Source organism: Cervus elaphus, chromosome 2 (assembly GCF_910594005.1).
Source record: "Cervus elaphus chromosome 2, mCerEla1.1, whole genome shotgun sequence".
NCBI lineage: Eukaryota > Metazoa > Chordata > Mammalia > Artiodactyla > Cervidae > Cervus > Cervus elaphus.
In genome coordinates this window covers 33098039-33124336 of record NC_057816.1, presented here as the reverse complement: position 1 = coordinate 33124336, position 26298 = coordinate 33098039, and the positions used below count along the sequence as shown (strand labels likewise).

General features: G+C 47.6%; 1 protein-coding gene across 10 annotated transcripts in view; it reads left to right on the top strand.

The window, feature by feature from the left end:
- Positions 1 to 26298, top strand: part of TENM4 (teneurin transmembrane protein 4) — an 826321-nt gene that overhangs the window by 306841 nt on the left and 493182 nt on the right. For 3 of the 10 annotated variants that reach the window (XM_043875688.1, XM_043875678.1, XM_043875698.1), the window contains one exon: positions 25528 to 25624. The exons of 6 other annotated variants lie outside the window; for them this stretch is intronic. The gene's annotated coding sequence lies outside the window, so the exon portion shown is untranslated. Of the gene's footprint in view, positions 1 to 19800; positions 22620 to 25527; positions 25625 to 26298 lie in introns of those variants that run through there. One more of the 10 variants, XM_043875703.1, reaches the window with a different exon arrangement.

Here is a 26298-nt window from a genome sequence, read left to right as displayed (position 1 = left end):
CACGCATCATTAAATATTCATCTTCAGAATCATTTTGAAAGGCTGAGTAGTACTTTATCCTGCAGAATCCCAGAGTGTGTTTACATTTCTCCTGCTGTTAGACGTTCAGGTTGTTTTCTACTTTTCTTCAGTCCTGTGTTCACTATTGCAGTGAGTGCCCGGTACCAATATTCAGCCAGTTGGCACTGATACAGTAATCCAGTCTGCTCTATTTCCATTAAGGGATGCTCATATCATTATGTACTTTTAATACCACTCTTGGAAACATCTTTATATAAATCCAGGGATTCCTTGGGGTAGTTTTTAGAACTGTTAGAATTTTGGGTTATTAGAATTTAACATGTTGACAGATTTTTGCTGTACTTTGAGAAACTGACCTCTAAAATTCAAGTCATAGGTAACAGCAGGTTGGACAGTCTAGGAAGCCCTTCTGAACCCAAACCTTCTGGGGCATTTCTTCAAGCAGTTTGATGAGGAAGGGAAGCAAGAAATGGAAGTTTTGCCTTGGAGTCAAAGACGACATAGACGTAGATACTGACATAGAGCGGCTGTGTGTCAGTTGGGGTCCTGGCAAGAAACAATGGCATTTGTTTTAAGGGATAATTAAGGGAGGGGTGTGAGGAAGGGAGCTATTCTTAACTGTGGCAAGATTGGGGGCAACCACAATGGTTGGCGAAGCCCCCTGGGGCTAGCAACAGCTGGGAACTGTGACCTGCCTTAGCCTGATGGGTGGAAGGAGAGAGCCGGCCCTGGGACCTGGAGACAGCTGTAGCTGAGCTGCAACTCTAGCAAATGGCTACCCCCAAAATTTGTGTCCTCCCCAACAGGAACACAGCCACTGCCAACCCACAGCCCTGCAGCCAGCTTGCCAGGAGAATAAATACCCCAACCTCACTCTCTTCCCAACCTCAGCCTCCTGCCAGGGCTCCCATTGGTTGAACCCAGCTGGTACCCACTGATGCTGGGAAAAGAGCGGCCTCCCAGGGCGTCTCAGGCTGGAAAAGGGCAGGAAGGCTCTGGACAGGCACATTGAAACATCTGACCGGTAGAGCCGTGGACAGGAGCAGGGACATCAAGATTTTATTTCAAATCAGGCTCTGAAGACTGAAGGAAAGCTTGATTGAGGAAAAAGAAATTAAAGATGGTGAGGAAATGAGGAACTTCCCTGGCAGTCCAATGGTTAAGACGCCACACTTCCACTGCAGGGGGCATGAGTTCCATCTCTAGTTGGGGAGGTTCTGCATGCCAGATTGTGCCGCAGAAAAATGGGGGTGAGGGGGAAGCTGGTAAGGAAATGAAATCAAAATTCTAACCCTGTCTTTTGCCTGCTCTGGAAGTATCCGAGACATAAGAATGTATGAGTCAGTAAGTCCCTCCCCTGGGAGCATTGTGAACTGGGTTTCACATTTGCCACCTCTGTAAGCCTCTCCCAGCGCAGTTTTTGAAGGTTTTCAGTAGCATCTGGGCAAAGAACAGACACAGGGAGGATGAAGTGGGAGCGGGGGAGGAAGCAAGATAATCTTATGTAACTTTACATCCTTATGAAAACTGTTTTGCTTTTATTTTAAGAAGTGCTATTTATGAATCCTCCAGGGGGTTAAAAAGCCTAAAAGATGGGTTTTTGATGAGATGTCAATAGAAAAATCTCTTGACTCCTGGAATTAAATGATGCTTTTGTTTGGGCTTTCTGTATTTCATAAAGGCCATCTGTTTTCGTAAACACAAACTAGAATCTCTAGCCACCTTTTCCCATACAACCGTCTGTCTCATTGCACAGATGACGATAGTCCCTTCATGATTCATTCCTGAAGATGTTCTTCTGGGCTAAATGCTGGTACTAAATTTGTACTTCAGCTTTCACCATGAGCCCCGCATGATCCTTGCTCAGCCAGCGACCGCACTATGACAGTTTTTATTTCTCCAGTCCCAGATTGTTACGCCCTTGGGTTGCCAGGGGCTCAGTACCAGGCTTTATGCAGTCGGTTTCTCCGATTTCTCACGGGATATTCAAGGTCTTTGGGGGGGAGCCAGTAAATAGCACCCCTCTTTCCATCTGAGCTCTGAACAAATTGAGAAATAAACAGAGGGTGGCAGATGGAAGCCAAAATATCATGTTCATTACTGATAATGAATAACTTGGCTTGGTATGAGAGCCAAATTGACTTGATAATTGGACCCAGGATTAGGCAGACTGACCCACCTGGTCACGGGCAGTGCTGGGTGGGGGCAGAGGAAGAGCCGGCCCCTGGAGGGTTCGCCAAGAGCGTCGCAAGCTGCCAAGAAGAGGAAGCGTGGCACTCAACTGAGCCTGCCCGGTTCCTTCTGCCTCAGTTTTTTACCACCAGTGTAACTCACTCCACTCCCCGTGAGTAGAGGGGCACAGAGGGGCCCGGAGGCGCCTTCGTGGGGAAAGAAATATCCAGAATTAGAGTGATGTTTTCTTCCCAACAGTGACATGGGTCACACAGAACCTCTAAGGTGTGCCTTGCATGAGTCTAGTGCAGCTACCCCTCAATATCTGGGGGGGGGGGTCAGTTCCAAGACCACCTCCCCATTGTGGATTCCAGAATTTCAGGATACACAAGTCCCATAACTAAAATGGTGGAGTCTTTGCAGCATAACCTACCACATCCTCCTCTGTACTTTAAATCATCTCCAGGACTTATAATACCTAATGCAATGTAAATGTTATGCTGTTGTTTAGTTGCTAAGTCATGTCCTACTCTTTTGGGACCCTACGGACTGTAGCCCACCAGGCTCCTTTGTTCATGGGATTTCCCAGGCAAGAATACTGGAGTGGGTTGCCATTTCCTTCTCCAGGGGATCTTCCCCACACAGGGGTTGAATCTCTGTCTCCTGCATTGGCAGGTGGATTTGTTTACCACTGAGCCAATGGTAAACAATACTCCCTAGTGGCTCAGTAAAGAATTGGCCTGCAGTGTGGTAGACCTGGGTTCAGTCCCTGGGTCAGGGACTTATTGAACATGACTTATTGGACATGACATAGAGCCAAGATAAGGAGTCTAGTTTTTTTTATTCTAAAATAGCTCAGTTGGTAAAGAGTCTGCCTGCAATGCAGGAGACCCCAGTTCGATTTCTGGGTCGGGAAGATCCCCTGGAGAAGGGATAGGCTACCCACTCCAGTATTGGGCTTCCCTGGTGGCTCAGCTGGTAAAGAATCTGCCTGCAACACGGGAGACCTGGGTTCGATCCCTGGGTTGGGAAGATCCCCTGGAGTAGGGAAAGACAACCCACTCCAGTATTCTGGCCTGGAGAATTCCGTGGACTGTATAGTCCATGGGGTCACAAAGAGTCAGACACGACTGAGCACTTTTCACTTTGAATTTCACATTAGAGAGCTGCTAGAAGATCCTGAGAAAGGGAGAAATGTATCAGATTTACATTTTTGAAAAATTGCTCTTGTTGCCCTTTGGATAATGGATTGTGAAAAGAACATGTGTGGAAGTAGGGAGATGGATTAGAAAGCTTTTGTTGCTGTCCACGTGAGAAATGATGATGCTAAGACGAGGGTGAAGTCAGAGGAGAAAGACACAGGTGAACAAGTGGGGGATAACTTGTAGTTGGAGTTATCAGGATTTGCTGATGGATTAGAGTTGGGGCAGGGGGTGGGGTGGAGAGGGTAGACAAGGGATGAAGGGAGAAGAATTGCGGGGGACCTGGGTTTTTATTTGAGCCACTGAACAGACGGAGGTAAAGTAGACAGAGACGGGCAGGTTTGGCGTAAATGAAAGAATGATGACGTCCCAGTGTTACTCGGTCTCTTTTGGAGGCTTGTCATGGACTGACCATACATCCCCGTTTGCCTGGAACAGTCCTGGTTTATGCCTGCTGACCCAGCATAATTGTTCAGAATGCTTCCTTTCAACCTCAAAGGCGACCTGCTTTGGATGATAAAGTACCTGGTCACCTAAACTTAGAATTTTTGAGCTTGTTGAGAATTGTTGGAAAAGTGCTTTGCAATGTGTAAAATAGTACATAAATGTAAAGCATCAATCAACATTAGCTGTGTTAATGAAGATTTGTCCCAAACCTGAATCTTCTTTGCTCATTAACTTGCATAATTATTTTAGATTATATTCCTGTGCTGTCTGATTCACCTGTGCTTTGAGGCTCCAGAATGGGACTCTGTTCCCATAATATCCTCCCCCCATTCCCATCCTCCACCACCATTCCCCCCCACTCCTCTCCCCTCCTCCTCTCTCCTCCTCTTTCTCCTCACTCCAACCCTCCCCCAGTCTTCAGTGATTGCTAAATCACCAGACTTCATGGCCCTATGGGGATTCTCCATTTAGGGAAACCCGTGGTTAATGTTTTCATAGATCAGAACTTTGTATTAAACAGTGGCTGCCTACTCTATAGCGTTTTCTTGGCTAGGTTCACCTCAAGGGCGACAGTCTTAAAAAACAGTCCTCACTCATCCTGGCTTCCAGAGTGGTTTGTGAAAGTGAAAATATCCACGTTGCAGCCGCCTTCCCTTCTTGAGAATGTCTAAATATACAGTGGTGCCCACAGAGGCTTTTGCATTTCACACAAATGCCAGCCTCTGTATGCTGGCCGGGTGACGCATGTTGAGATTTGGAGAAAGACAGCTGTGGACACCTGGGTTCTGGTCCTCACTCTATCCCTCGGTGGATGCTGACGAAATTACTCCACCGTTGAGGTCTTCATCTCCTTACCTGTAAAATAGAGCAAGGGGTCTCTCTGACCTTTGTAATTCCTTCCAACTCACCACTTATTTTCATAATGTCATATGAAAAAGCTATGCTTTGGAGCCAGGGAGAGTTCTATCACAGCCCTTATTTCTCAAGACAAATTTAAACTGACTTGAGCCTTCACACACAGTCTGATGCAAGTCCAGATTGTCCTCTTATGGTTCCTTCCCCTGCTTCCCTTCCCAACTTATCCTCGCACAATGACACTTATACAACCTCCCCCACCCCACCCCACCCAATGGTCTCTCACACTGCCCTTCCTGTATTAGTTTGCTGGGTCTACCATAAGCATGTACCACACCCTGGGTGACTTCAATAACAGGAAGTTATTGTCTGGAGGCTTGAAGTCAGAGAGCAAGGTGTGACCAGGAGTCACAGACCAAGGCTGTGAAGGAGAATCTGTGTACCTCTCCCCCAGCTTCTGGTGGTTTGCTGGCATCCTTGGTATTCTTTGCCTTGTAGAAGCATCTTTCCAGTCTCTGCCTTTATCTTCACATAGCATTCTTCCTGTGTGAGTGTCTGCCTCCAAATTTCTCCTTTTTATAGAAACATCAGTCATGTTGGATTTGGAGCCCACCCTGCTCTGATCAGGGCTTTCTGGTAGTTCAGATGGTAAAGAATTCACCTGCAATGTGCAAGACCTGGGTTCGATCCCTGGATTGGGAAGATCCCCTAAAGAAGGGAATGGCAACCCACTCCAGTATTCATGCCTGGCGAATCCCATGGACAGAGGAACCTGGCAGCCTACAATCCATGGGGTTGCAAAGAGCTGGACATGATTGAGTAACTAACACAAGCTACTCTGATACACCCTCATCTTGACTATATCTGCTGCTGCTGTTAAGTCACTTCAGTCGTGTCCAACTCTTCACGACCCCATGGACCGCAGCCTACCAGGCTCCTCTGTCCATGGGATTTTCCAAGCAAGAGTACCGGAGTGGGGTGCCATTGCCTTCTCCGGACTATATCTGCAGTGAGTCTATTTCCAAATAAGGTCACGTTCTGATGCCCTGAGGGTCAGAACTTTAACATATGAATTTGAAGGGACCCAATTCAACCCATAATACCATGCAGGTATTGAAAAGCTCTGTTTTGTTCAATCCACTGCTGTAGTTAGTACCATTATACCTTATGAATAGGCACTGGCCCTTGGCCCTTGTCCAGTACCATTCTCCCGGTGTAGCAAAGTCTCATTTGCCCAGCTTCCTACCCAAACCTGCATGACCCTTGGAAAAAGAGGGGTCTTCTTGGTGCTAAATTTTGCCTCTGCTGTTTCCCACTAGACTTCTGAGACCACTGGGTCCCTTAGCAGTGTTCTCCTCCTATCACTGCCAAGGTCCCACCATCCCAGAGGTGTTTAGAAGTGAGCATGAAGTACTCATGGGCATGCACTGTGTGCATACTTAGTCGCTCAGTCATGTCCAGCTCTGAAACCCCCATGGACTGCAGCATATCAGGCTCCTCTGCCTATGGGGGTTCTACAGGCAGGAATACTGGGGTGGGTCGCCATGCCCTCAAGGCCAGCCAGTTCTCTTTAGGGGCAAACCACAGACCCAAGAAACCAAGTCCTGTCTCACTCTCATTCTTCCTTGGAATAGGGGGAAGAAATTTACATTTTCTCCAAACTAATGTCAGGGCCCCCTGCCCTCTGCAGGATGGCTTCCTTGCTCTATCAGCAAAAAAAGAAGGCATCCTGCTATGACATATGCGATCAGTAAGCATTCTTTGAACAGCTATAATGCATTGTACTTGGTCCTGGGTTCAAAGGTGCCCACCCCACGTTCTACCCTCAATTTACAGTGAATGGTACAAGTGTCAAATAATCAATTGGCACCCAGTCTCCCAGAGAAGGGCAGGGACGTGCCCAAGGTCATGCAGCAGGTATGTGTCAGAATTAAAACTACAGTCAGTGTCCACCAGCTCCTCGTGTGTGTGATAAAAAGCCTGTGTGGCCTTCCACCTGCGTGTCAGGACGTTCTGAACACATGTCTCCTGCTGCCTGACTATGTTGCCTTTGCCCTGGTCTCTGGCCACGGTCGGACTGGCCGTGGCTTGCGGTTAAATGTGAGTCCCATTGTCCTTCATGTGGGAGAGAGCGTATAATGTGGTCTGACACTGGATCTAGTAAAGAAAACCATTGTGAGGGCCAGAGCATGACCAGAGATTTGTTAAATTAATAGTCTCTGGGGGGGGCTCCAGTTTCTGCGGCACAAATGTGCTGACTACATAGAGAAAGCGTGGTGGAAGGGGAAGGTCAGAGGCCTGGGGCTGCGTTCCGTTGCCAGTACCCACTGGCTCTGTGATCCTGAGCAGGTGACTTAACCTTTCTGGGTGTCAGTGTCTTCCCTCTCATGACCCACTTGATGCCACACTCCTGGAGAGAAGCTTAATTGGTTCCCAACTGCTATGGAAGCTGAGAACCTGAGCCTCATCCCCAGTGAACCAGCTTATCTGCTATCCATCGCTGTGTAACAAACTTGGCACTTTAAAACCACAGACTTGGCGCTTTAAAACCACAGCATTTATGATTGCGCCCTGATCTGTGGGTCACAGGCAGCTCCGCTGATCTGCGTGAAACTTGACTGGGCTTGTTCATGCATCTAAAGTCAGCTTAGGATGACTAGCTGTCCCTGTTTTTCTGGGACCGAAAGCATTCTTGGGATGTGGGCCATTTCATTTAAAACTAGGAAAGTCCCTGGCAAAAAAGTGTGACTTGGTCACTCTGGGTCAGCTGGTGGAGGGGCCCAGGGCTGACTGTTGTCTGGGGCCATGGAGGGGTGGGGATAAGGTCACTGGGCCACATGCCTCTCGTCATCCAATAAAGTAAGCGGGCAGCTGAGCACAACTCCAAGAGAGCGGGAAGATGTGAGTTCAGAACTCATGTGTCACCAGCTTGCCTCATTCTATTGGCCAAAGCAAGTTACACGGTCAGCCCAGATTTAACAGAGGGGGAAATAGTCTTTACCTCTTGATAACAGGAGCTGCAGTCACAGTGCAAAGGGGCATGAATACGAGGAGGGGAAGACCTTTGACAGTGTTCTGATCTGTCTGCCACAAGTGCTAGGAGCCCTGCTTTCCACAGCAGATATTGTGTTTATCAGCCCCTGGAATGCTAGGAGCCACAAGTGTGATGTGAAACAGAACAGGCTTGGTTCATCCTGAAGACTCTTCTCTATGTGCCTTGCTTTTTGTCCACTCGCCTTAGCCCCATTTGTTTCTTATTTAATGGAATACCCTTCCTCCCTCTTTGCCTGGCCAACTCTTATCTTATGTAATGCAGGTTAGTAGTTACTTCCTCCAGGAAGCCCACCTGGACCTCCCAGGCTGGTTTAGCATCCCCTCACCATCCTGGGCCCCCACCCCATGCCCTCTATGCTTCCGCATATCTCAACACTATCCCAACTCTGCAAACCACCAAGTGGGCACCAGAGCTGTGGAGACTGGGAACTCCCTGATGTCAAGGGTGGTGGGATTCGTCTCTGCATCCTGGCACCTCACTGAGGGCAGGGGACATAGCAGGTGCTCAGGAAATGTGTGCTGGAGAGGTGCTTGAAGTCACCACTAACTAAAGATCCAGCTGGGACGGGAGCCCAGGTCTTTTTGAGCCCCTGAGTCATCGTCCTGCCCCCTCCACGTGGGCCCCCGTCAGCTGCAGACATCAGCATCACCCTGCTCCCATCTGCCAGGCACAAGACAGTGATCTAACTGTGGCCCCACCTCTGCAAACCACTTCCTGCTTTTTTGGGCCTTGGCACTGTCTGGGGTGAGAGTCTGCACACGAACGACAACAGTGATGTGGGTGTCAGCATGAAAGTCAGGCCTGTGTCAGGCTCTGCCTGCCGCCACGCTGTGACTCTTTTTGCAGAATCCCTGCAGCTGCCCAGCACTGGTGCCCCTGGCCTCCGTCCTGCGGGCCCTGCGGGCACAGAGGAGCCTGGTGTAGGGAGAGGAGAGTCAGGCAGTCGTAAGGTCCTCCCCTTCCCCTCCTGCCTGCCCCCATTCTTCACCCATGCCGCCATCCTTGCAAGCGTCGCATTCTGTCCACCTGGAGAGCTCAGCCTCTACGCTGGGCTCGCTGCCTCCACACTCGCACTTACTACACTTTCTAAAATGCAGGAGAACGTGGTGATTAAGAACAAGACTCAGAGCCAGAAGCCAGACCACTCAGTTTCTGCCTCTGCTGCCTGGGCAGCAGTAGGTGATTCTCTTAACCTCTCTGCGTCGCCTCATTTTTAAAAGGGGGCATACCTTCGTCTTCCTTCCTTGATGGCTCAACATGTGAAGGATCTACCTGCCGTGCGGGAGACATAGGAGACAACAGGTTGGATCCCTGGGTCCTCTGTAGGAGGGAATGGCAACCCACTCCGGTATTCTTGCCTGAAGAATCCCCATGGACAGAGAGGAGCCTGGTGGGCTACAGTCCACAGGGTCGCAAAGAGTTGGACACGACTGAGCTTGAGCACGGATGGACACGAACCTGTGTCTTAAGGTTGCTTTGAGGATTAGCTGTGGCGACGTGTGTAAGGTGACGTATATAATGCAGAACATTCCATGGGGCGGTTAGTGCTCAGTACATGTTAGCCAGCATTGTTATCATCTCTTGCCCTGCCTCAGACGCTTCAGTGGGTCCCCAGTGGACACAAAATGAATGGAGTTTGAGCTCCTATCACAAAGATCAAACTTTTTTGCTCTTTACCGTTTCTATTTCTTCCTGCCTTGAACACAGATAGACTGCTTGGGGGTGCAGCCACCATCCTGTAACTGTAGGAAAATGTTAAGGATGACAGAACTGTAAGGGAAAAGGAACCTGGGACCTTGATGACACTGTTAGACTGCTGTGCCAGCCTGGAATACTTTCCCCCAAACTATTTATTGCATGAAATGAATAAACCCCATGTGTGTTTAATAGGGGGAAAAAATCTTAGTTTCTATGCCACACATTCATGATTCTCCAAGAGCGGGTCCCTTTTCCTTCTGCAGCCTCATCTCTGACATTCTATCCCCTCCTGTGTTCCTTGAATTTATGTTCTAGTCATAGGGAACTCCCTGGGGTTCCTTCCATACACCACTCTGTTTTGAACTTCTCAACCATTGTTTGTGCTTTTCTCTTTTTACTTCTGTCTAAAACTGCCTGATCCACTCTCACCTAGTTTCTACCTGGCAAACTCCTATTCATCCTGCGAAACCCTACTCTGATATTAACTCCTCTGTGAAGATGGAACTGACTTCTCCACGCATCCTGGGCAAGTTAATTACTGCCTGCGGACAAAATTGAGCTCAGTGTCTGAGCTTGATTCCCCCTTCTGCCTCTTTCTAGTAATTCCAATCTCTCTGTGCCTCTGTGCCTCTCTCTTTATTCCTCATGAATAAAATAATAGGGTTTTGGGAATGTTAAATGAGATAATAAGCATCAGTCATTCAGAACAGCCAGTAGTAAATGCTTAGTAAGTGCTTGCACCCATCCCCTTCATCATTCTTATGCTACCAGTTCTCTCGTTCCCTCTTGCTCATACACTCTCAAGGGCAGGGGCTTTTTGATTCCTCTCTGGAGACCCTCCCCCCAGCATGGCGCCTGGCAACACAGAGTGGGCATCGGGAAGTGTGGCCGAATTTGCTGATGAAAGTCTGTTAGCAAGCAGAGCACGCTGTAGTCTCTCAGGCCAGGAAGAGGTTCCTGATCTGGAATCTTTCAGTGAGATCACAGGTGGAGCTTGTCTCGACCCGCATCACCTCACAGGAGAGAATCAAGGTATAAGTCCTCCATGGAGTGTAAAGGGCCCTCCAAACACAGTAGCACCGCTGATGCTGGAGACGCATGGCTGCAGTGTGCATGGAGCATGTCCCAGGGGAACCTGCTCCGGGGCTCCAGGCCCCTCTGGGTCAGGTCAGGCCCTGAAAGACTCTCCCTGCTCAGAGTGAAGAAGGCGTGTCCGATTCTCCTGTGTTGTCAAAGAAAAAATTAAGACAAACCTGGGTACCTCCGACGTTTCCTGGCTACATAGCTTAGATAAGTGATTTCAGGTCTTTGAGCTTGAGTTTCCACATCGCTTACAATGGGTTTGCGGCAGAGGATTGTCGTGAGGATCAGCTGTAACATCAAACGTGAAGCAGCTCGCACGGCGCCTGGCAGACAATAGATCCTCAGCTAGTTCCCTTCCCCTTATCCCTTTGAGGCTTTTCCTCCCCACCATCTGTACACTTGGGCCCAAGGACTTCCATTCTCCCAGCGACAGGACTTCGTTCAGCATGTGGTAAACCGGCTGGTTCTTGAGACTGAACATGCTGCTCTCACCCAGGATGGGTCCGGGAGCCCCCAGACGGAGGGGCACGTCTGCAGAGACAACTTGCTTTCCCTGGAGTGCAGCTCGGGCTGCAGAGATGACCCCATAAGGCTGAAGAGTGGTCTAGTCTTGTGTGGACACCGTCTGCAGGATCCTCACGTGGCCGCAGGCTGCGTAGCTCATCACGCTGAGCAGCTGATCAGGACTGCTGGCCCAGGGAGATCCTACTAGGCTCCAGCCCTGTTATCTTGGGTCCAGGAAAGGGACCTTCCAGGGCCTGCTAACCGGAGCCTAGGACCCCAACAACCAGACCACAGGGGTGTCTGAGCCGCCAGGGTGGGTGGAGAAGAAGGACCCAGAGGGTGACTGTGGGCTACCATTTCATCTCTCTGAGATTTGGTTTCCTTGTCTGGAGGTTAATGAAGATTCAATACAGTAAAGGCTGAGGTCGAGGGGAGTCAGAAAATAATACCTACACTCATGGTTTAAGTTAAAAATTAATTGAGACTTAGCAGAGTCAGATAATAACATAGCTGATCACTACTAGTTAAATGCTAGCACTGACTCAGCACTTAGTGTTTGCCAGTCTGTATTGTGAGCACATCACAATATAGCTAAGTTAATCCTCTCAACAATTTCATGAGGTAGGTACTATCATCGTCCCCATTTTATGGATGAAGATGCCAATGGAAGTTTAGTTAATTTACCCCAAACCACACAACTAATAGATGGCAAAGTAGGACTGGGTCCTGGTAGCCTGGCTTCAGAGGCCGTGATCTTGATGACTCCACTGCACCAATGATGGAAGCTCGCTAAACCCTGCATTCTGGAATCAGAGACAGCACTATGCATTCCCTGCAGGAGAAGAGAGGTTGGCTTTCGGGGGGCCATTCTGGGGGGCATGGGGCTGCAGGGCGGCGCAGACCCAGTTCTGTCTGCCAAGCCCACCCGTCCAACAGCTGTCCCTCCTCTCAGAGCATGTGTTAGTTTCCTGGGTCTGCTGCAACAAATTGCCACAAACTTGGAGACAGAACAACAGAAGTGTGTTCTCTCGCAGTTCTAGAGGCTGAAATTCTGAAAGCAGGTGTCAGCGGGGTCGGTCAGTCCTTCTTGAAGGCTCTTGGGGAGAATGCAGGCCTCTCCCATAGCTTCCTGGGTCCCTTGGCTTATAAGTGCGTCATTCCAGTCTCTGCCTCCATCGTCACCTGTTGTTCTCCTCTGTGTCTCTGGGTTCTTTACCATCTTTTCTAAGGACATTCTCATTGGATGTAGCATCTACCCTGATCCCACATGAGCTCATTAGATCTTTACCTTAATTATATCTGCAAAGATTGCAGTTCCAAGCAAGATCATATTCTGAGGTTCCCAGCAGACATGAATTTTGAGGGGAAGCTGTTCAACCTCAACAGAGAGGATTAAGTGAGGGTGCCGGAGAAGCCAAGAGTGTTCCTCTAAAGGAAGTTTCTCCATTAGGAAACACAATGCAGGAGATTTCTCTCATCTTAGTAAATATTAGCTTGGGTGCTTTAATGGAGATCAAAACAACATTGTCCAAAGCATAACAGATGCTTGTTTCTCTTGCATATAAAATCTCAGCTGGGGACATAGACAAGTTCTGCTTCATGCAGTTCTGCAGGGACTGAGGCTTCTCTGTCTTGTGACTCTACTGTGCCCCAGGATGTGACCTCAATTCCAAAGGCAGAGATGGCTCACTGGAGGGGGCCACACTTTAGCTGACAGGTAGTGAAGTAAGGAGTGGAGGGCAGCCAGTTTCCTCCTAAGGACACAGCCAAGAAGTTGCATGTAACACCTCTGCTCACACCCATTGGCCAGGTGTTAGCCAGTCATGCCTTGCTGCAAGGGGATCTGGGAAATCTAGTCTTTGGCTGTGAGGTCATGTGGACCAGTGAAAACTTAGGAGATTCTTTTTCTAGAAGATGCTGGATTACTGAGGGATGCTAGCATAAAGGATGGGAAGCCCCTGGAACTTCAACAAATATAATAGTTCAACAAATTATAAGTTTGATCTTCTGCCATGACATTGCTAATAACTTCTCATTGGCCTCGCCACCAATAAACCTCTACATTGTCCATTGACTGTGTCACCTGTCATCACAGCAACCCGAATGCAGACCGATCGTGAGTCCATAATCCTAAGACAGTCCACTCCTTTTCACGCTCCTTAACCCGCCTCACAAAGTCCAGTGCTCTCCGGGCCCGTCTCCCTCTCCAGCTGGTCCCTGGACCCCAGATCACGGATCCCTAGAGCAGGGAGGCTCTCCAAGTTCCCTGTGTCTCCGACCGCCAGCAATCTCCCGTGTCCTAGACTCTGAACCCTGGGCGCTGCAGGCCCTGCCCATGCTGAGCAGATGCCTTCCTGCATGCTGGAGGAGTTTGGAGAATTTTCTGGCATTAGAGGGTGAAAGTCAAAACAGTCATTCCAAGAACATCTGTTCCTGAATGGCAAGCATAGCCTCTGCACGCCAGGACACATGCCTGCACAGTTCAGCAAGCTGGATGGTAAAGGGGAGCGGATGTTCTGGGAGTGAGGACTGAAGGGCACCGCCGTGGTGGAGGCTGGGCTTCCTGGAAGGGTGCTGTGCTGGGAAATAGGGAGTAATACGTGTCGGAGGTGAGTGAGGGCCCAAGGGAGTGACCACATGGAAAGAGGCAGTGAGTGCATGAAGGAAAAAGTGAATGAAAGGGTGAGCAAATGAAGAAACAAATAAGTTAGTAAATGAATGAATGAGTAGATGAGTAAATAAGTGAAGAAATTAATGAGCAGATGAACCAATGAATGAATGAATGTGTCTAATTTTGAGTGAATGAATAAGTGTACACTGGAGGAAATAAATATGAGTGAATGAATCATTATGAATGAGTAATTAACAAAAGAGATGATATGTAATAGAATAAGTGATTGAGTCTATGCTTGAGTGAGCCAGCAGTTTGATTACTTTTCTTTACTGGGCAGCAAGACTGGAATTGTGGGGCAAGACAGGAGTCTAGTCTAGCTGGAGGCCCAAGGTCAGGGCTAGCATGGCAGAGCCAAGGTTTCCAACCCTGACTGCCTTGTACCAAGGGGAATCTGTAGCCCCACTATGCTTTAGCTGGTGTGACTGTATTAATACTTTGGAAGGGAAAATAATCCTCTCTTTCTTAAAGAACCTTAACAAAATTCAAGTGCAGCCAGAAACACTTAAGTTTCTAGAGGGACTTTTTATTTGCGAAAATATGTTAAAGGTAGATTTTCTTTGGATCATGCATGCCTGCACATTTCCCAGCAAGTTCACAGAATGTCTTGAGAAGAGATGAGACAGGGCATCAGAGGATACAGTGTAAACTGCCCGGGTGCTGGGAGCAGAGTCCCTGGGTCCCACGTGAGCTGAGAACAACCTCTGGAAGCAGAGGGAAGCTGCAGCGCATGATCGTGTTGGGTTTGCTGGTAGGACAGGTAGTGAGACACTCTCTGCCTTTTCGCGGAGGTTGGGTGGGTTAGAATGTGCTGGTCAGGAAGTTTTGATGGCAGTTCATTTCAGCCAGGCCCTCTCCAGCACTTGCTGGGTCAACACTGCTGCAGATAGGATGATGAAAGTAATGTCCCGGGACTCATGGAGTTCAGAGCAGCAGGGCCACCAGACAAACCCACCAGTGTGAGATGGTGGAATCATTGTGGAAAGGAGAGGCTGTGTGACACCAGCGGAGGGAGGTCAGAGAAGGTGTCCCAGGATAGGGGGCTTAAGGCCTGGACCTTGGAAGGCAGTGAGAAGACTGACAGTCCAGGCAGACATGCAGCCTGAACTGAATCGTGGATCAGGAGCATAGTGAATGTTGGTGACATCCTCAGCTCTGAAAACGGCCTGGCTCAGCGCCAGGAAAGGGGCCTGCTGAGGTCCCAAGACGGGTCCTCGGTGAGGTGCCTCGTGAGCATTTGTGGGATGAATGAATGAAGGTATGAAAGGAGGAGACTCAAAGCAGGGAGGAGGAAGGAAGAAAGAGGTTCACTCCGAGTTGTAGAGCAGATTCTTGGAGCGCAGCCCAGGGCTTCAGAGACCTGTAGAAGGGAGCAGGTCCAGGGGAAGGCGCTGGTCCCTGGGTGCCCTGTGGTTATGCCCAGGTCAGCACCTGGCACGCAGCTGACACTTAATACACTTATTTTGAATAAATAAATGAAGGGCTATTCCCTGTGAGCAGGTTCTTGAATTTGTATCGGGATAAGACAGATCAGTTGACATCACATGAACGTTGGCCTGGTTACTGCTCAGCTCTTTTCTTTCTTTTTTTCTGTAACCTCAGTCTCAGTGGGGTTTACAAACTGGAACAGCCTTCAAGAGTGACCTATATGTTTCTGCTTTTGTGGGTGAGAAAACTGAGGCCCAGAGAAGGAAAGTGGCTTGGCCTTCTGCATTTTCCACTTCCGACGGGATCTAGAATTACCAAGGTTCTAGAGACCCAAATTCTGTTTCCCGTGATGCCAGTAACCGGGAGGCCTCACCGTCTCTTCTCTCTGACCTCAGTTTTCCTCATCGACATGAGAGATCTCTAAGGCCCCTTCAGGTCCTCCCCCCATTCATCTCATTCACCCCACAAATACTGAGCATCCCCACAAGTCAGGTTCTGTGCTATATCCTGGGCTAGACCAGAGGGAAGAATTCCCCAGACTCACTACAGGCCTCCACCTACATCACATCATCTTAGCTCCTGTCATATGATATATTTTTTTTTATGCTTATGTCTCTGCTGTTCTACTCTAAGCTTCTTGGGGGCATTTTGTGTGGGTGTGTGTGTGCTATCTTAAATTCTCCCTGGAGCAAGGCACAAAATTGACGCATAGATTAAACAATGTATTGATTGTTACTTTTTGGTACCCATAAACTCCTTTCCCTGTAAGCATTCACTGGAGATATTCATTGGAGACAGTCAAATAAGCAGATAATTTCACTAGGGTGAGAACTGCACCAGCAAGGGAAGCCCAGGGGATGTGGAAGCTCAAAAGATGGGCCCCTGATCTAGACAGAGGGTATTGAAGGCTTCCAGAGGAGATGAACTTCAGCTCAGTTTTCAAGGACAAGAAGGAATTAGGGGAGGATGAGGTGACGGAGACAAAGGAAACGGCATGTACAGAGTGCCTGAGGCCTGAGGGAGCCTTGCCCATTCGAGGATCTCCTGGTCATTTTTTAAAAATGTTTATTTGGTGGCATCAGTCTTGGTTGTGTCATGTGGGATCTAGTTCCCTGACCAGGGATTGAACCTGGACCCCCTGCACTGGGAGCTCAGAGTCTTAACCACTGGACCACCAAGGAAGTTCCATCTGTTGGTAATTCTTGATGATGCTGAAATCACACCCTTCGCCTCGCCCCTCCCCAGAATTTCCTGAGGACTATCTATTATGCACAGTAGGAACAATAGCTTGAAGGGAGCTCTGAGCTGTCCACTCTGACAAGCAGCTGGGGAAAAGCCCTTATACATAGGACTTTGAGAATGGGGCTGGGGTGCTGGCTTCTGCTACAGTGTACAGCTTGCAGGGCAGACTCTGAAGTCACTTCCCCAAGCTGCCGGACCACAGCCAGAGCTGAAGCCCCGTTGCCCCAGAGCCTGTGCATTGACTGAACACCCCTGGCTGGCCTTTCTTCTGCACAGGTGTGTGCCACGAGTCACAGCAGTTTGCACTTTTCTTGGAACTGAATCTCACCTCTTTGTGAGCAGTAGCTTAAAACTGTTTTTAGTATATGAACATTTTTGAAGTTGAATTAGTCCCCTGGTCAACACCGTGTGGGTCGGCTGGACTGGCTGGGAGGAGAGGGAGGTGGCGGATGGAAACGAGTGATGTGAGTCAGTGAGCCCCGTCAGGAGGCAAGTTCAGAAACCCAGAAGTGCCCCTAGGTACACACCTGCGTGGTCTTGTCCCAGGAAGAAAACTAAGGCCAGCATGTTCTTAGAGTAGGAAGGAGGAAGCGGAGAAGCGGGGAAGGAGAGAGGGAGGGAGGCGAGCTAGGCCACTCCTTTTGGAAATAAGCACCCACTCTTACTTACACATCAGATATTAAGAATAATCAGCAGGTTCCCAAGTGCTCCGGAGTTGATCTGGTTAGGTTGCTCTTGCTGAGGTTAATATGAGGAAATAGCATTCTTAAGCACCCATATTAACCTGTCTGTTGTTCTATGGACTGTGACAGCTGCATTTTACATCTTAATGGCTAACCATTTATTTCCCTCCAAAAAAGGGGCATTTTTTAGCCCATGAAGCAGGCACTCAAGGCCGGAAGCTTTACCCCTCGAAATGAATTTTGAGGCAGAATCTCCAGGCAGACACAAGTAGGGGCCACAAAAAGCCCCCACTCCTTCCAGGAGTCCCCCCCCTTTTTCACCCATGCCCTCCAACAGACTCTCTCCCTCTTTAGAGTCTTCCCTGGTTCACCCCTCTAGACCTTTCTCCGGGCTGCTGTGGTCTCGGGGGAGTCAGATCACTCTCTGGGATAACAATGCATGGAAGGTTCCCAATGCAGAGAAAAGGCCTTGGGAGCTAGGAGAAAGAGCAGAAGGACCCAGCCAGACCAGCTTCGGAGAAGAAGAAGGATGTGAGCTGGGTCAGGGGAGAAAGATGAGGAGCAGTCTTGATAAGAAGAACAGCCTCACTTCAGTTCAGTTCAGTTCAGTCACTCAGTCATGTCCGACTCTTTGTGACCCCATGGACTGCAGCACGCCAGGACTCCCTGTCCATCACCAACTCCTGGAGCTTGCTTAAACTCATGTCCATTGAGTCAGTGACGCCATCCAACGATCTCATCCTCTGTCGTCCCCTTCTCCTCCTGCCCTCAATCTTTCCCAACATCAGGGTCTTTTCAAATGAGTCAGCTCTTTGCATGAAGTGGCCAAAGTATTGGAGTTTCAGCTTCAGCATCAGTCCTTCCAGTGAACACTCAGGACTGATCTCCATTAGGATGGACTGGTTGGATCTCCTTGCAGTCCAAGCCTCACTTGCATAGCGCCAACCCCACGTCTGACCTCGCTCATGAACTTAGAATATATTATTTAATCCTCACAACCACTCTTGGAGGGAGGCACAGCTATGATTCCTTTTTTTGAGTAAATGAGGAAACTGTAAAGGAGGCCCACAGATGTGAAGTCACTTCCCAGAGTAACACACCTCTGAGTGGAGAGGCCAAGGTCACACTGGGTGTTCGGGCTCCAGCATCCATGGTTTTCACCCTCAGTTGCGTATCCTGTGTAACCAACCTTTACGCTCGCGTTCCTCCACCAAGTGTTGATTGAGCAGTGACCTGACGGTGTGCCGTGCAGCCTCCAGAGGCTGGGGTACACAAGTAAACAAAACAGACATGTTAATTGAGCGGCTGCTGTGTGCCTGCCCACCTGAAGACACCCCCCGCCCCTGAGGACATCCTGGTGACGAGACAAAAGTGGGTCCTGCCCCGCTCTAGTTGGAGAGGCAGCCGTTCATCAGCTATCATTCAAAGAAGCACAAGTGCCCTGCAGAACAGGTGGCAGAGACAACCTGCCCCCGGAAGTGATTCCCAGCCTAAGCTGACACCGAAATGGTAAAGGCAACTCCTGGAAGGGGAAACAGATCTTGCTCCCTGGATATAATGGCCTGAAAGATGTCTGGCTTGCGCAGAGCCAAGGGAACAAGGGGACAGACAGGAAGATACAGTCAGTGTATCTTTCTGTGACTTGGGAACAAAAACAGAATTTAAACTAGGAAGCCCTCGAGGGTCTGAATAAGAGCAACAGGTCATTCATTCAGTGTTTAGCATAGTTTCCAAAATTTTTCACACTCACCCTCTTTGGTCTGAAAGCAGTCTGGTGAAGTGGGTAAGTGTGGGTCAAGTCCCAACCTAAGTGATCAGAACACTGAAGTTCCTCTGAAATGCTCCCTAAGACTTGAAAGCGTGAGGATGAGGACCTGGTCTTCCTGCTCAGGGGCCGGGTGGGGAGGCAAATGGGGGAGAAGGCTTCGCAGGCTGTACACAGTGACAGCCTCGGTGCTATGTGACCCTGTGGCCGGGGTCCCCTCGCAGGCCGTGAGTGGAGCTGGGAAGTGTCGGGGAAGAAGAGAGTTTCCTCTTCCCTTCTAGCCAGGTTCTTCTGGCTGACCTGAGAATAGAATTGACATAAGACAGATAAGCAGGAGAAAATGGGAAGTGTAATTGCTATATTCATGGGCGAGGCCCAGGAAAACTAACTCACCAAAATGGTTGAAGGCCTCACCTTAAATACCATCTTCAGCTGAAGTTGCAAGAGAATATTGGGGATAGTGATTTTGGACTTCAAAGGGAAGGAAGGCAAATGGAGAAGAAAGAGAAACTTTGGTAAATAAATGTTCGCTGGGCCATGCAGAGACAGTGGGACAGAGTGTGGCCTCTGATCCATAGGTCCTGTTCTCCCCATCACCCCCAGTCCATACTCTTGTTTCAGCAAAAATAGAAATGTGACTTTTTCTTAAATAGAAATGACTTTTCTGATAGAAAAGGAAAATAAGAAAACAATGAACTGACTGGGGAAACAGCATAAACAGACCTGCTAGAGTTAAGCAATCTTGTTTATTCTTTTGCTATTACTACTAACAAACATTTATAGCTGGACTTGTCCTTCACAAAGCTAATTACTCTCTGACTCCATATGAATTACACTCTGCACCTGGCATTCTTTTCACTCTGCTTATCAGAAAGAAGGTCACAAGCCAGATAAACTTCAGAAAAGACCAATCCCAGTTGCCAAGTTGCCTGATGCCCACTGTGGCCATTTTGAAGTTTTGCACAAGAAATATAAAACACAAGACCTTCATTAGTATATAAAACCTTTCCCTATTCCCCAGGGAGTGGGACACAGTTCTTGAGACTGTAACCTACTATGTTCCCTCTTTGCCTGGCAAAGAATAAAGCTCCTTTTTCATGTGCCTCCAAAACCTTGTATTTCCTTTTAGCGTCAGTGCACAGAGAGCCAAGATTTTGGCATCAGTATCTCTGGTGATGGCTCTATTTGGGGAACAGGCCCTCTATCTGAATTTTCTAGGCAATTAGGGGGAAGGTCAAAGTTTCTTCCTGAGTCTTTCGAGCCTCGATTGTTTTCAGTTTGAAATAATTGTCATACTACAGAGACATTTTGAGGGGATGGGTAGAAGACAGCAAGTTTTGCATCCCTGCAGAAGTGAAGCCGTCTAGTAATGTGCCTGGCATGTGGTCATTGCTCAGTGAATGCTCATTCCCTGCCTCTAACAAAGAGGACACAAGCATCACTTTGGTTTTGCACACCGCCTGGCCACCATCCTCACCTGTGTCGGTGTGTGTTTTGGCGGGTGTTTGGCACAGTGCGTGAGAAAGGAGAAAGTTGTTCACGTTCCTTGCCCACAACAGGATCCCTGTTTCCTAGTATCACAATGTTCCACCAGGAAAATATTGCGAAAGGTAAATGGATCGGCCTCTGCCTGGTTTCTGCAGAGGGAAACTCAAGGAGACAACTTTCCGACTTTTCCGCTGCCCCAGCCCTGGCACCCTACCACAGCATACTCTGGTGCTTTGGACAGGAGCATCCCTCATCAGAGAGAGCTACTTTGGGATTATTCGCTCAAGAAGAATCACTAACATTCACTTACAAAACCCTTTTGATACATTTTTCTCATTTAATTACCATGATACTCTTGTGAGGAAGATATGTATCTGTCAGCATTTTGTAAAAGAGACTTGGCATGGTTGTCACTCATGGCACACATACAACAAAACCCAAACAGTTCCTCTCTGACCCCCATCCAGCCTTTTCTTAGCCTTTTCTTGCTCCAGGCTTCGATGGTGGCTACTCGGAGACATCACAGCAAATGTTCCCTGCCCTTGGATGTTCTTGCTCATTGGAAGGATGGGTTTAGAACACCATTGCGGCCCCTGAAAAAATGAGCATGGATCCTTCATGGGGCGAGGTCGAGGGGAGTGCTATATTCTAGAAGTCTTGCTTCCCAGGCACCCCGAAGGCCAGAGTTACAGTCCCCTCTCTGTGGCACATCCATCAGACTTCAGTAGATGGATGCTGGCCAGCATCAAAATTATGGCATCGGAAGGGGCTGGAGGAGTGTGGCTGGCTCCCAGCCTCTTATTTTCCCATTCCACTGGAAGGTCGTGTTCATTCGAGCTTTCAAACCAGAAATAAATTATTATAATCCATTTGCTAATTACACCACGCTGAAGCTCGAGACGCTGTAAATTGCAGCCGTGATAGAGCTAGATGAAGTTTCGGGGAGTTTATTTTTAGCCATGCAGAGAGCACTTGGTTTCCTAGAGGCTTCGTTTGCAAGTCTAGGAGGGGACAGGGAAAATTTGTCTGCCCGGTCCTTTCTGTCCCATGACTTGGATGGAGTCGTTTAACCTCCCTTGCCCTCCTCAGTAAAGCAGGTGACTGTCATAGTTGATATTGAAGCACTGTCTGTCTCTAAGGTCTAACTCTCATTTCTTGACTATGGAAACTAGAATGTGTTCAGACATCATCTTTCCCTGCCTAGGTCATCCTGGAGAATATCAAAAGCCATCACCCGAGCATGTGAACTATGGGACACAGGCCTCAGAAACCTCAGGTTAAGTGGATGCATGGTCCCCCTTTCCTGATCTTTTCTTTTATGGTCAGTTGGAAAGAGGTAGAAGGATTTTGTATAGGATTTTATGTGCACTTTACACCAGCTGTGTCCACAACTAGGTGCTTGCCTTTGAGTGGCTGTTGAATGGCCTTCTCCATTCAAGGCCAGGGTCACCAGTTTCAGCTGGGCAGTCACACTTGAGTGTCTGTGTGCCAGGCACTGAATTTGGTTCTGAAAACATCATGAAGGTGAAGTGGGTGCAATTCCGAGCCCCAAGGAGACCAGCAGGGAAGGTAAATCAGGAAATGAAAATGTTGACATGCTTTTTGAACTGCAGTATTAGCCACGGATGATAAAAGTGCTGAGTGTCATCAGCAATGTCACAGACTCATTGTGGTGTGGAGGTCCTGGTTCATTCGTGCCTGTTGGGAGAGGAGAATCAGGGAAAGCTTTGGGGTTGAAGGAGTATTTGAGCCGGGCTTGGTGTGTCAATAGGATTTAGAAACATAGGGACTGGGTAAGGGAAATTGCACAGACCTGCTTTGGTAACCTTGGAAACCACCCTGACCAGATCACAGGGATGGCAGTCCCTGACCAGTCAGCATTCCCAGATACCCAGCAGAGCACATTTCTTCCCTAGATACCGTGACCTCCAGCAAATTTTCTTCAATTTTGACCAAACCATGATATGTTTTTTTTTTTTTTTTTCAAAGGCTGAGCATAAAACATCCTGTGTTTGGATGCTTCTGGGTAAACAATCTTCTACCATATTTGTGTGGTTCTTGGGTGGATGGATGGATACGTGGTCAGATGGATGAATGGATGGTTTGGTATCATTATAGAGCTGCCACAGGAAGAAGATGGGACAATTAAACTGGCTGGGCTTGTGGGAAACGTTACGGGATGAGGGCCATGTAGCTGAGCCTTGAACAACGGACGGACTTTTCTCAGCTCACAGTGCAGATAAAGGTCTTCCATTCCAAGGGCAGCAAAATGGAAGTATGAAGTGCATGACATTGTGGGAGAATGGTGAGTTCCAGGGCTTAGGAGGGGAGGATGAGTAAATGTAGTAGCTGAGAGCACAAGTTTTGAATTAGACAGATGGTGTTTTGAATCCCAGCTCCGCCACATAGTAGCTGAGCGATCTTGGGCAAATTATATTTCTTTTCTTAGCTTCTCCTTTCTCATCTGTTAAAAAAAAGAACAAAAAATGAGTATTAACAAAAACTAACCCCCCAGGTGGTTATTGTGAAGATTAAGTGAAATACTGTTTAGCACAGTGACTGGCATACACTTAATGTGCACTTAATAAATAGTAGTTTATGGTTCTTATTTTATTGAAACAATTCTAATTAAATCATGAAACTAATAATGTTATATACCAGTTTTGTGTCAACAAATAACAAATTATGAAAATGCCAATTGAAGCCACAGAATTGAAGAAAGAGGGAGCTCTTTACTCTTTCACATTTAAGGATGAGACAAAGAAGAAAGAACTAGCAAGAGGCAGAGAACATCCTTGCAGGTAAAGGAGAATCAGAAGAAATTGGTGTTGTCAATGCCAAGGCAGAAGGGTTTCCAGAGGAGCTGGTGATACTGCTTGGAGGGTGACCCAGGGAGGCCACTGCAGACTGATAAGTCTTTGGAATTTGCAGTGACAACATGATTATGATCTTAAAAAGAACTCTCCGGAGGTGGAGCCCCGGAGTAATTTGTGGGGTGTGTGGGTGTGGGGGAAATAGTTTAGATGACTCTTTCAGGAATTCTCTCAGAGAAGCAGAGGAAGAACTTGGAGTGGGATGGAAGCAAGGTCACTGGAAAGGCTGAGTTAGAGGAAGACTATTTGAACTCAGTATTTGTCTTTCTAAACCCATGCCTCTGTTTGATCAATGTAACATCACTGTCCCCTTCCCAATTCTGATGCTCTGGTACCCATCCACCAACACTTACCCCAGCCCCTCTGTGGAGCTGTGCCTGCCAAGATTTTGCCTGGATTTGTTTCTTGTAATCACATTCTAAGAACAGTAGGAATTTAATGGTCTGTTGAAATAAAGCAGATAAGAAATGATGTTGGCATTGAGGGTGAGAAGGAGATAGATTTGAGAGTCAGCAAGTAGACTGAACTGAGCGGATATGAGTGAGCCGGCGGGGAGTCACGGAGGGGCCCTGTGGTTCCGGGGTGGAGGGCTGAGTGAACGGCCACACCAGCTGGTGGGCGTGTCCCTGCTCCACGTGGGTCCTTACCTCCACCCGCCTGGGCAGCCACCCACAGGCTTATGGAGACTAAGGAATCAAATGGGAGGTGTGGTCATCATTGGACTATTTCAAATGCTTTATAAATCTAGGCTATTCTTATTAATATTGTGATCAGCAAGAAACAGCGCATCTGGCTGTCTTTGTACTCTCTCTGTTTCTGTCTGCACAACCTCTTCATCAGGAAGTGTAATTCTAAATGGCAGGAGGGAACTAATGTGTATTGCTTGGGTACCTTTTTACAGATAAGGAAATGGGAGGGGCACGGAGGTTTTCAAAATACTAGCCGGAGATTGCACCTAATAACTAGAGAATAACTAAAGAATGTGTTCTTTCTAAGCACACATGAAACATTCACAACAATTGACTACATCTTGGGCTATAAAATGCATCTCAGTAAATTTCAAGGAATCAGTATCCTGCAAACCACATTCCCCCACCACAGGACAATTAAGCTAGAAATCAATAACAGAAAGATGAGTTTTAAAAGATGCGTTGGGCAGGGGATAAATAGTTTGGGGGAAAAAAAATACATTGAGAGAGATTCACAGAAACACTTCTAACTAACTCATGAGTCAAAAAAGAAAGGATAATATGAATTATAAAATGCTTATAAATGATAAGAGAAATATCAGATATAACATGTACACACTGCTATATTTAAAATGGATAGCTAACTGTATAAGACCTACTATGTAGCACATGAAACTCTGCTTATTGTTAATGTGGCAGCTTGCATAGGAGGGGAGTTGCGGGAGAATGGATACATGTGTATGTATGGCTGAGTCCCTTCCCTGTTCTCCTGAAACTATCACGAACAACATTATTAATTGGCTATACCCCAATACAAAAGAAAAAAAATTTTAAGTGGAATTATAGCTAAGACAGTACTTAAAGGAAATGTATGAACTTAAATGCTTGTATTCAGAAAGAAGAAGCACTGAAAATTGACAAATGGGCTAAGTATCAAATTTAATAACAGTAGTAAACATAGATGGACTTCCCAGGTGGCACTAGTGGTAAAGAACCCACCTGCCAATGTAAGAGATGCAGATTAGATCCCTGGGTCTGGAAGATCTCCTGGAGGAGGCCATGGCAACCCACTCCAGTGTTCTTGCCTGGAGAATCCTCGTGGACAGAGGAGCCTGGTGGGTTGCAAAGACTCAGACGTGACTGAAACAACTTAGCACACATGCATGCATGCAGTAAACATCAATAAATAAGATAGCCCAGGACTGTACAGTTATAAGTGGTAGAGCCTGGATTCAAACACATATGGCTGCTTCTAAAACCCCCACTCTCTCCACTAATAGCATGAGCCTTTCTCTGCATCATTCTCGATAGTATGCCCAGTGCCTGGAAATTAGGTTTCTCCCTAAGAGTCCGAGACCTGAGCCTATAGGGTAACTCCCTGTATCCACAGGTTGATGATAAATCATGCTCACTTACTCATCCATCCTTTTCTTCACTCATTGATTAAATATTTATTGAGCGTTTGCTATGTGCCAGGCACTGGAATCCCTGTCCCAGTCGCCTGTCCTCTGAGTGTTGGGCCAAAGCTACTGCTGCTGCCCACCCCGAACCCCGTCCCTGCCCCCCTCCAGCTGCCTGAACCTCAGCGGCTGCTTGTCAGAACAGCAGCCTCGTCAGAAATGACTGATTTCTCTCTTGTCTCTTTCAACAGGTAGACTGAAATTACCATGTGTCCAAATTAAAATTGCATACTTCAAGGATTATTTGAAGGACTATTCTTAGACCCTTTTAAGAAGATTTAAAGAAAAGTGAGTTGATTTTTTTTTTACACTTCAGAGAGTATTCATGATTTAAGTTAATGATATGGGTGCTTTTTTACTCTCCCTCTTAAATATGTGTTAATAGGTAGACTTTATATCCATTTATATTATAAGAGACTTTTTTTTTAACCTAAAAACAATGAGCAGAGAGTACAGAATTACTGCGTGGCTTCCCTGTATGATTTTAGTACTTTTCAAAGGCTTGTGAAATTTTAGAGATGAGAGGGTCTTAGAGGTGTGGATCTTTGAGAGAGAGAGAGAGAGAGAGATGGATGGATAGATGGATGGATATAGATAGATAGATAGATTTGGCCTATGCTTGGAAAGCTCCAGGACTAATGAGGAAGTGGTTATCTCCCCCATTTGGAATTTTTATTCAAAAAAATCTGGATTTAGTATCCACTAGATCCATTGCTCCTCACATCTTGCCAAGCCTGTTTTTCACCAGACAGTCCTAAAAATGGATGAGGACAAAAATCATACCCTTCCTTGAGATCTTTTCGTATTTTTTGTCCCTCCAATAATGCTTTATAATTTGGTTTTAAGAGCAGCTTCTTCCCTGGTCACCTTCTTTCCAACACTGTTAATGCCTCCTTGAATAAAAGCATTGCCTAGAACAGGGGTCCCCAACCTCTGGGCTGTGGACTGATTCCTCTTATTAG